Source organism: Theropithecus gelada, chromosome 8, assembly GCF_003255815.1.
Source record: "Theropithecus gelada isolate Dixy chromosome 8, Tgel_1.0, whole genome shotgun sequence".
Taxonomy (NCBI): domain Eukaryota; kingdom Metazoa; phylum Chordata; class Mammalia; order Primates; family Cercopithecidae; genus Theropithecus; species Theropithecus gelada.
Genome location: NC_037676.1, coordinates 35,159,996 through 35,171,521, shown reverse-complemented (window position 1 = coordinate 35,171,521; position 11,526 = coordinate 35,159,996). Strand labels below are relative to the sequence as shown.

At 39.6% G+C, this 11,526-nt stretch overlaps 1 non-coding gene across 1 annotated transcript; it reads left to right on the top strand.

Annotated features, from left to right (window-relative positions):
- The first annotated feature begins 10,857 nt into the window (after positions 1-10,857).
- LOC112630808 lies at positions 10,858-10,962 on the top strand. Its single transcript, XR_003120947.1, has one exon. It is a non-coding gene; the product is annotated as a U6 spliceosomal RNA (small nuclear RNA).
- The last annotated feature ends 564 nt before the right edge of the window (positions 10,963-11,526 follow it).

The following is an 11,526-nucleotide window of genomic DNA, read 5'->3' as shown; positions in this document are numbered from 1 at the left end:
TCCCAGCACTTTGGGAGGCCGAGGCAGGTGGATCACAAGGTCAAGAGATTGAGACCTGAGGAGCGTCTCGGCCTGGTCCCCGCACCATCTGGGAACTGAGGAGGGCCTCTGCCCGGCTGCCCACTGTTTGTTATAATTGCCCTGTGGAAGTCTGAAACGGTAGCAACTTTCCTTACCACATACACTCTCCTTTTCTGTCACACACACAGACTGATTTGTTATTTCTAGGTTGTTCTTGAGTACTAGACTGTTGTTGATCATTGATTTTTTTTTTTTTTTTTTTTTCTGTCTCAGAAAAAGGAGCTGCAAGGCACTGCTTTTCAAAGAAAAAGAAAGCTAGGGAGAGAAAAAACACACATATCTGAAGGATTGCATGGACTTTGTAAATAGATTTGTTTCCAAAAGTTTTTATTTTAATCCAATCAAAACATTTGAGCTACCTGAATGGTATTGCTACCTTGAAAAGACTTAGCTGCAATTTTACAGCAGAAGCACACCATTTTGAAGCTTAACATTAGCATGCTTTTTGATTCAGTTGCTAACAGTGGGAAACGATCATGATGTGCCTCTTTCTCCTGACTGTTTTCTCTTTTACCACTTTTACCTCTTTTACTCTGCATGGCTTGGTCTTCGTACAGACTTTAATTCTGAATCACCTTGGTCACTTCTTTCATCTTTCAAATTTCCGAGTATATTCATATCCACCGATCTCCTGCTTTGCATATCTGCCTAAAAACAATCTAGGGAGGCCAGGCATGATGGCTCATACCAGTAATGTAGTGCTATGGGAGACCAAGGGAGGAGGATTCTTTGAGGCCAGAAGTTCAAGACCAGCCTGAATAACATACTGAGACCTCATCTGTACAATTTTTTTTTTAAAGAATTAGTCGAGCATGGTGGTGCTCACCGGTAGTCCCAGCTACCCAGGAGGCTAAGGCGGCAGTGAGCTATGATCTCACCACTGCACTTTAGCCTGGACTGCAGAGTGGCAGAATGAAACCCTGTCTCAAGAAAAAAACAAAACAAAATCAACAACAGCAAAAAACACTACAATCTGGGAAAATAACCATGGCATTCAGAACTGGAACTCATATCAGTGCCTTTTCAGAAATGTATTTAAAATCTTTAAAAGAAGATCCATCTTAAACCTAAAAAGTATTTACCCAAATACTTTTAGCAGGCAAAAAAAAAAAAAAAAAGAAACTCCTTGTTTTCTTCTTTTGTGTTCTAAGCAAAAATAAAATTTCAACAAAAAGGTTATATTTTAAGTTTCTAAAATATTTGTTACCCTTACAAATCTCTAAGCCTAAATTAGTATGGTGGCAACTTAGTTTTACTATGTGACAAATTGATTAGAACATTTTGGAAAGCAGTAGTGAGTTAAATTACCCTTAATGTTTTTTTTGAAAATAAGAATTTAGAAGTGGTAAAATTATGGCCCAAGATGTATTTGGTCTTTGATTATGTTTCTATACATTATTTTAATGATACAAATGATTTTCTTTTTTAAAAATACTTTGATATACAAATGTAGATATATGTACCCATAAAGTTGTTGTTAATATTATTTAGTTATCATAAATAAAATATTTTTCCTTGCTACTTAATATATTAAAGATTTAAAATGTTTTTAAAAATCATAGTACGGATAGGCAAAACTCTGTCTCTTCCACCACTGTCCCCATTGGAATCGCCAATATATCCCATCGATTGCTGAGTTCTATATTATTTACCCCAGGGAGTCAATAGTTTGTTTGTTTATTTGTTTTTTTAACAAACTGGTAACTCTGAACAAGTATGTGAACATGTTTAGAACAATATTCTCAACTCAGAACAATATTCTGAACACTTATGGCAGATTAACTCACTTTTAGCTGAAGTCTAATGCTAAAAAGATAAAGATTCTACATCAGTTTTAGGTAGCATCCTTTCATTTGACCACTTCTGGAACCCAGGCTAACTCTCTTAGCCACTGATGCTTTGGGCTTACAAGTGACAGGAGTGTGTGAAATGAGCAGAGTGGAAACACACTGTGGGGAAAGAGGAGCTCGCAGAAGACTTCGCTGATCAATGGGGCCTCTCTCCCATTGTCTTCACCCTTATCAGAAAACATCAGCAACGTGCAAGGGTTTTATTTTTCTAAATTGTTTATCTGGATCCATTCAAGGTCACTGTAGAAACTTCCATCCTACACTTCTTCAGGAAGCATTTATCAGGGAGGACAATCTATGCAGAATCTCATGCGAGAGGTTAGGGGATGGCATTGGAGGCTTAGGGAAAGGAGGCTATTACAGGAATTTCATTTCTGCTATCGGGAGAGAATATAAGCACATGCAAAAAAAATTACTCCTTACGTTGCCTTATGCTTTACTACTGAGCAAAAACATCCACATACACTAAGTATTATATTTACCTTCACTATGACTGAGGTGAAGGGACAGATACTATGAATGTCTTTTATTTTATTTATTTTTACATATTTTTTATTTTGATAGATTTAGGGGATATAAGTGCAGTTTTGTTACATGGATATATTGTGTAGTGGAGAAGTCTGGGATTGTAGTGTAACCATCATCCAAACAGTGCCCTTGGTACCCGTTAAGTAATTTCTTATCATTCACCTCCTCTCCGACCCTCCCACCTTTTCAGTTCTCCAGTGCCTATTATTCTATTCTCTATGTCCATGTGAACACATTACTTAGCTCCCACTTATAAGTGAGTCATCTACATGTGGTATATGACTTTCTGTTTCTGAGTTATTTCACTCAAGATAATGGCCTGCAGTTTCTTGCGGGTTGCTGTAAAAAAACATAATTTCATTTTTCATGGCTGAGTAGCATATCATGGTGTATACACGCCACATTTTCTTTATTCAATCCTTTGTTGATGAGCACTTAGGTTGATTCCATGTTTTTGCTGTCGTGAACAGTGCTGAGAGAAACATAAGAATGTAGGTATCTTTTTATATAATTATTTTTCTTTTGGGTAGATGCCCAAAAGTGGGATTGCTGGATCAAATGGTGGTTCTATTTTCAGTACTTTGAGAAGTCTTCATACTGTTTTCCATAGAGGTTGTACTAATTTTTATTCCCACCAACAGTTTATAAGCATTCCCTTTTCTCCACATCCTTGCCAACATCTGTTATATTTTTACCTTAATAATAACCACTCTGACTGGTGTGAGATATCTCATTGTGGTTTTAATTTGTATTTTGCTGATGACTAGTGATGTTGAAAATTTTTTTACATGCCTGTTGGCTATTTGTATGTCTTCTTTTGAAAAATGGATTATTATCCTGTTTTAGAAATGAGGAAAATATGTCTGGGAATATAAGAGAATTGCCTGTGGTAGATGGCATGCCTGGCTAAGTTTCTCACTCTTTTCTATCCATCCTCTTTACCATGGGACTGTCATTTGTCACATAAGGAGTGGGGAATATTGCCCGACTCCTTGACTGGGACACTGGATTTATCATTTGCATTGGCCATCAGAACAAGAGGGAAGCAATGATTCTGAGTTCCAGCCTCAAAGCAACTTGCATGTTTCCGTTTACGCTCTTGACCCTCCACTCCCACCATGAGGACATGCCCAAGCTGATCCATGGGTCCCAGGAGAAGGATGAGAAGGACATGGAGCACAAGCACCCTGGCTAAACCCAACTGCAATCAGCTGACCAGACCTATGAGGAGTAAGAATTTGTTGGTCATTGCAGCCACTGTGTTTTGGCTTAGTTTTGCAGGACTAACTAACACATTGCCAAAAACTACACAGATAGTTAGGAACTGAGACAGAGAAGCAGTCATTCCTCTTGCCTTAAAAATCGTTGACATTCTATAATGCCAGCCAGATCTCCTCCTAAACATATCTATGGGTAGACAGCTTTTAAACTTTCTTTCTTTTTTTTTTTTTTGAGATGGGGTCTCGCTATGTTGCACAAGCTGGAGTGCAGTGGCGTGATCTCGGCTCATTGCAACCTTTGCCTCCTGGGTTCAAGCAATTCTCCTGCCTCACCCCCCTGGGTAGCTGGGATTATATGTGCGCACCACCACCGCAGGCTAATTTTTTGTATTTTTAGTAGAGACAGGATTTCACCATGTTAGCCAGACTGGTCTCAAACTCCTGACCTCAAATGATCCACCTGTCCTGTCCTCCCAAAGTGGTGGGATTATAGGAGGGAGCCACTGCACTCAGCCAAGAAACTTTCTTTTAGTAAGCCGTACCTTATCTAGTCCAAAATATCTCTCATGATTCCCAAACATAGCCCTCTGTGATAGATAGTCCAGCGTCTGTCCACCAACCGTCCCTACACTGGATTTTCTTTCTCCATATAATCTGATATAGTGCCTGTTTCTTCCTCTCAGCTCAGCCGAATCTTCTACTGATTGAGCACCCCTCTTCTAATCCCCGATTTTGAGAGCTCCCCTAATTCATCAATTCTCTGCTTACCTGGAACTTAGCATTCTGATGTGGTCTAATCCCACTCAATTACACCCTTAATCCCCACTCTTGAGGACTATATCCCACTCTTGCCTCCATAGCTCAGCATGAACTGCACACAGGAACCAAGACCTCTCTTCCCCTGGTGCATCTATATGCACAGATGAGTGAATAAATAAATAAATGTTGGAAATAATTAAACTCATTGAGTATGAGCTGCACTAGTAGGAAGGCTAAATTAGTACAACATCTTTTTTACTTCTTGTATAATTGCTTCACATCTCTAGACTGCTCAGAAGCAAATACAAAGATCCTGTGACATTGTCTTGCTCTCTTGTCATCTGAAATATTACGGATAAAAAGAAATAAGTGTACCTTACCCAGAGAGAAGAATGCTTCCATTCTCCACCAGGTGTCTCCTCAGGTTCAGCCATTTTCTGCATCCCTGTAAAAGATCAGCTTGTGGCTAGGTCTAACAAGCACAAAACAGAGGAAACCCACCTCCTGTAAAGGACTGCTGGGTCTGTTACATACCAGAGTAAGGCAGACAGAGTTACAACTTCAAACATTACCTTCCCTGCGTGCAACGTGGGCACACAAATATTTAAAAGAACATACCTTTAGAAAGGTATGTTCATGGATCATTATTTATCAAAAATTTCCAGCTCTTCTTTTAAAATTTAATTTCTACCTGAGGTAAAACCTTGATTTCTATGCATATTACATGTATTACCTTTGGTATATAGGTGGCTTATTAGCCGATTTTGGTATTCTTCATTACCCATTTATTGGAACTTTTGCATTTGAAAGAAAACCAAATCAGCAATAATAGCCCAGGATTTACTCTGTTGTTCTTTCCAGCTTTCCAGTTGCTGCACTCAGAGTTGTAGGCTTATATTAGCCTTGCCAAAACTGTCATCCCTGTACTTCATTTCCCCTGATGTGATTATTATGCATTTTATGTCCATATCAAAATATCTCATGTACCTGATAAATATGCACACCTACTATGTACTCAGAAAAATTTTTTAAACTGTCATCCTTAAGAAGGGCTCTCATTATCACCAATAGCTCCTCTGTGAGCCCAAATAACTGAGAGGCTTCCCAACCTGGAGCGAGGCCTAGGTCATTAGAGAGCTGTGTAGTCAGTGAAAGAGGAAGAGGAGAATCTGCCAGCTTGTGTACAAAAAGACACAGTTTTCAACTACAGAACTTGTATAACTACTAGGTGCTCCTGAAAAGGCACTTCTTATTCATATAGAGCATGCACACTGGTATTATTTCTTGCTATTTCTTTTCAGGGACTTCCCTGGATACTTATTTTAACACAGTTTCCTCAAACGTGTGTGTGTGTGTGTGTGTGTCTGTAGAGGGAGTTGCACGTGTTCACATGGATAAACATGATCTAGGAATAAGATCAAATACTGCTTTGTCCTGGGTGCTCCATCTTCTAGGGAGGGCCTTACCAGATGAGAGGGAAGGAGAACGCATTGCCGGCCCACTGACTTGCTAATGTCCCTTTCCACAGAGACCCACAGAACTGAATAACCTCGTCTTGCACTTTAAGATTGTGCCTATGACCTAATCGGGTAGATCACACTGAGGATGGGGACCTAGAATGGTGGAGATGTGATGTTGCGGGCTGAATTGTATCTCCCTACCCAAAAAAAAAGATATGTTGAAATCTTAAATCTGGCATCCCAGAATATGACCCTATTTAGAAACAGTGTTGTTACAGAGGTATGCAAGTTAAAATGAGGTCATGAGGCTGGGCATGGTGGCTCATGCCGGTAATCCCAGCACTTTGGGAGGTGGAAGCAGGAGGATTTCTTGAGGCTAGGACTTTGAGACCAGCCTGGACAACATGGTGAAACCCTATCTCTACTAAAAATATGAAAACTGAGGCAAGATAATCATCTGAGCCTGGGGAAGTTGAGGGTGCAGTGAGCCATGAGGGCATCACTGCACTCCAGCGTGGGTAAGAGAGTGAGACCCTGTCCCCTCCAAAAAAAGCCATTTAAGCCGTCATGATGGTGGCTTATGATATGTCACTTGTTCAACTACTCATTCTCAATTACCCCATCTAGTCATTAAGTCCCAAAGAAATGCTTGGGTTATAGCTACCATTGCTATGTTAAGCAAAAAATTCCACAAAAATTCAAGATAAAATAACAACCTCTAATGTCAATTTTTGTCATGCATTTTAGGTAGCGTAATGTTTAGATACGGGAGCATTATTAAGCAGCTGAGGAGAATTCGAATGAAGGAGACATTATTGTGAAGTTCTGTCATACCCATCACATTTCCCTCAGCTCTGAAGCACGCCTGGTGTGATCTCAGGGTTAGAAGGAGAGCCCAGACACTAGCATTCCCATCCGCCATTACTGGGGTGTTGAGTCCTACTGCCAAGATCTACCTTGGATGCCTTCCTGTCCTCCCATCCACATTTTCATTCTGGTAAGGTATGGAGTCAAATATTGGTATAAACACAGAGTAATGATACTGATATGGTTTGGCTCTGTGTCCCCACCCAAATACCATGTTGCATTGAAATCCCCACGTGTTGCAGGAGGGCCTGGTGGGAGGTGATTGAATCACGAGAGTGGACTTCTCCCTTGCTGCTCTTGTGATGGAGTTCTACTGTGTAGCACTTGCTTTTTCACTCACTCCTTCTCTTGCTCCGCCATGGTAAGATGTGTCTGCTTCCCCTTCACTTCCGCCATGATTGTAAGTTTCTGGAAGCCTCCCAGCCATGCCTCCTGTTCAGCCTGTGGAACTGCGAGTCAATTAAACCTCTTTTCTTTATAAAGTACCCAGTCTCAGGTAGTTATTTAAAGCAGTGTGAGAACAAACTAATGCAGACACTGACTACTTGAGGATCTAGTTTTATAACTACATAATCTGGAAAGGTGGAAGTGTTAAAATGTGTGTGAGTAAACACCACAATATGTTCCAGGACATCTAGAAAGAAATAGCTATTCTTAATTAAATAGCTCTACTCACAAGGCAGGGAGACTTCACAATACACACAGCTCTACTCAGGTTTTAATTCAGCCCAATTTAACTCAATATCTATTAAGGGGCCCCGCCCCCATGCATCCAATGCTGCATTGATGTTTACACAATGTTTCTGTTTTTCTTTTCTTTTTTTCCACTGTTTTTTCTTTGCTTGCTTTCAAGAAAAAAGTACTGCCAGATTATCTCCCCTATTGGATCTCTTGCATATTAAAAAAAAAAAAAACTTTAAAAGTAATGGAAGAAACCAAAATTGTCTTTTATGAATGTACTGATGTCTTCTTTGGGGAGATACAGGGCATAGACATTTGGAACTGAGAACCACTCTTAATATAAGGGATCTTTGGGGTTTTGGGAGCTGACCAGGACCAAGTGATAGATGCCCTTGACTAGGATGTTCTCCAAAGAAGATGGCCTTGTGCGACTACACCCGAAGGTGCACAGCTAGAAACTGAGCTGCAATAAAAAGATGCATGTAGACCATGAGTGAAGACACCTGGGGGCAGAAGAGCATCCTGGTCATGTTTTATTCCCAGCAACTGACATGATGTCTGCCCCATATGAAACCTCATCGATGTGTCCTGAATGAATAAAATAGCAAGATTGCTAGTGACTGGACTTGAGGTAGATAAAAAAATAAATAAAATACAATAAATCAAAGTAAAGGTAAACATCGAACTCATTTGGGTATTGAGTTCTTCACCCTCAGAATCTTATCATCTCTACTACTCTTTCTCGCTCAGAAGTCAGAGTGAAATTGATCAATTAACAAACCACAAATCTTGAATTGATTCTGTTTGTTTGTCATGGGTTGAGCAGGAGGTGTGCATGGTATATTTGAGACTGCTCTAGAGTTACTATGCCCTGTAGGGGAGTATTTCTAGAAAAAAAAAATCTACGAAGACTGGCAGTTTTCCATTCCACCATGACTGCCTACACATTTCTCCTGAAGCTGAAGGCAAAGGGCTCTTACGCCGTAAGTGCAGCTCAGGGTGGGATGGGGTAGGGAGAGTGATAGACCAAGCCCTGAGAACAAGAGCACACTATGGATAGAAAGAAATTCTTCCCGGCATAGCAGACTGTGACATAGAGAAAAATTTCAAACTTTAACTCTCTGCTTTGCCTGGATCTGTGTAATACCCATTAGAAATAGCAGCAGCTGTAGATTCAAAAAGCTGATGAAGTGTGAATTATGAGCAACTGCAGACAGAGACAGAATTCTCTGCAAATGCTTCATAAGCCCAAATACAAGGAAGCAATTATTCCAGGGAAGGCAAGCTTAGGGCACAGAGAAGGATCAGCAGAGTCCAAGACAAAGTGTCCCATACTAAGACCATTACAACAAAAGATTTCCATTGGCTTAGAGCATAAATAACATTTCTCTCTCATACTCCAGTGGTGGTTTAACAGCTCCCTAGTGAGGCAAGACGTGACGCTAACACTGATGCTAAATGGTACCACAAGCATACCACTTGCAATTCTAAATATATATTTATTCTTTAGCATACTTAGAGTTAACTTAATAGTTCACTCCACAGTATGGACCTGGTCATCTCAGATAATCCTTGTTTGCTTATTATGATCTCTCAAATAAAAGATATGCCCCAATTATCAGAATTTTCTTTCTCTTCTCAGTAGCCTCCTATTGACAGACAACTGCAGTCGAGATTCCAGTTTCTAGATGAGCAAAACAGGTAAAACAAACAAACAAACAAACAAAACCATCTTTTAAATAATGCTTAATAAAGGTGTGCTTCTCACTATATTGCTTCACAAATTCTGGAGCTGGCTGTACCTTAATTGTTTGGATGCTAGCAATGCAAGGTGCTGAGAAAAACAGCATCTGTTTATGAAAACAAATTCTCATTTTGAAGCTCCAGTAACAGAACTAGCCACATAGACAGTGGTGAATGCAAGTTATTTTCTTTTAAGTTGTGACAAATACTAAATGCATACTTTTTAGTCATTTTTCCCTTGAGAAAATGACTGCCGCAGGCTCCCTGCTGACAAAGCTTATCACTAATTCATTCGCCTTCTTTAACAATAAAAAAACATTTTCCATAAACTGAAGTGAATTTGCTACATTATAACTCAATCACCAACTAGGAGACGTTTCCTTCTGCATCAGTTGAAAAATATTTAAATTTTTCTCAATTTCTTTGCAACGTTAAGAATCTATGTGCTTTTATATTCCCATTTTTAACCCTGAAAAAGCTATTTATCTCATTGTTGAAATCCAGCATGTTCTAGACACTTAATCAAACCTCTCCTGTGTCTTCATAAAGTTGGCATAAATTACATGCATCTGGGAAGGCACTAATTCTGAAATTATTAAGTTTGTACAAGTGAATAAATAGGATATAGAATCTGAAACCAAATAGAAATCAAACTTACCTCCAGTCTTCCTGGAAACTTTTGCTTTTATTTATTCATTTTCCTTTTCTTATTTGTAAGTGCTCACAACCTAAACTGGAGACAGTTCAGCTGAGAATATATTACAAAATAACATCCTTTGTTTGTAAATAGCTAAAACACTATTTGGGCAACTTTCTTAAAGAAATGTGATGCTTTCAAAACAATCATTTAATTTAGAGGAGAAAAATTAGTTGTTATATAAATAAATATCAGTTGGTTGTTGAAAGATTATTTTGGAGGCTATAAGTAACTACATCTAAGCATTACACTACTTTCCCCAAATTACACAAATATCAAGTGTATAATTAGGGTGGAAAATTAAAGGTCTTTATGCTGTCATGATATAAAATGGTGACACCATGACTGTAGTTACAAAGAAAGCCCCATGTGAAAAACAAACAACAAATGGAAAACCCATTACAAAGCAAAGCAGCTTGTGGTGCTCTCACACAAGCATGATATCTGTGCAATATAATTTAATTCAAGTGTCAGAAAACATTCCTCAGAGTGTCTAGACTTGCTCTTTTGAGGTACATGTCACCAGAAGTAACTCTGCTACAGGTTAAAACAGGAATCCCCAAACTTTGCTATACACTGAATCCCCTGAAGACGTTTTAACCCTGATGCCCAGTCACATCCCATCTTAATTAAATCACAATGTTTGGGGAAGGTACCCCAGACCTTAGTTTTTGCTTTGTTTTGTTTTGTTTTTTAATTGAGACGGAATTTCACTCTTGTTGCCTAGGCTGAAGTGCAGTGGTGCAGTCTTGATCTTGGCTCACTGCAACCTCCATCTCCGGGGTTCAAGCGATTCTCCTGCCTCAGCCTCCGGAGTAGCTGGGATTACAGGCGCGAGCCACCACGCCCAGCTAATTTTGTATTTTTAGTAGAGATGGATTTCGCCATGTTGGCCAGGCTGGTCTTGAAGGCTCACGCCTGTAATCCCAGCATTCTGGGAGGCCGAGGCAGAGTATTATTTTTAAAGATGTGCTGGCTTCGGCAGAGCATACACTAAAACTGGAACAATACAGAGAAGATTAGCATGACCGCTGCTCAAGGATGACATGCAAGCCTTCCACATAATTTATTTTTATTTTTATTTATTTATTTATTTGCGTATTTATTTATTTATTTTGAGACCGAGTCTCCCTCTGTCCCCCAGGCTGCAGTGCAGTGGCGCCATCTCAACTCACTGCAAGCTCCGCCTCCCGGGTTCACGCCATTCTCCTGCCTCAGCCTCTCCGAGTAGCTGGGACTACAGGCTCCCGCCACGCCCGGCTAATTTTTTTTTTTTTTTTTTTTTTCCAGTAGAGACGGGATTTCACTGTGGTCTCCATCTCCTGACCTCGTGATCCGCCCACCTCGGCCTCCCAAAGTGCTGGAATTACAAGCGTGAGCCACAGCGCCCGGCCCATATAATTTTTTTAAAAATAAAAAAATAAAGATGCTCAAGTGATTCTGATGTGCAGTAAAGTTTAGGAGCTACAGTATTATAGAAAAATAAAGGTTAAAAGATCATCCAAATGTCATTCAATGTTGAGAACAACATTCATATTTTGACAGGATGGATACAAGTACAGTTTCCCATTTTTTATTTTGAAATCTTTGGGGATGGATATGTTTTATTATGTGGCTTTCTTTGTAACTACAGTCACAAT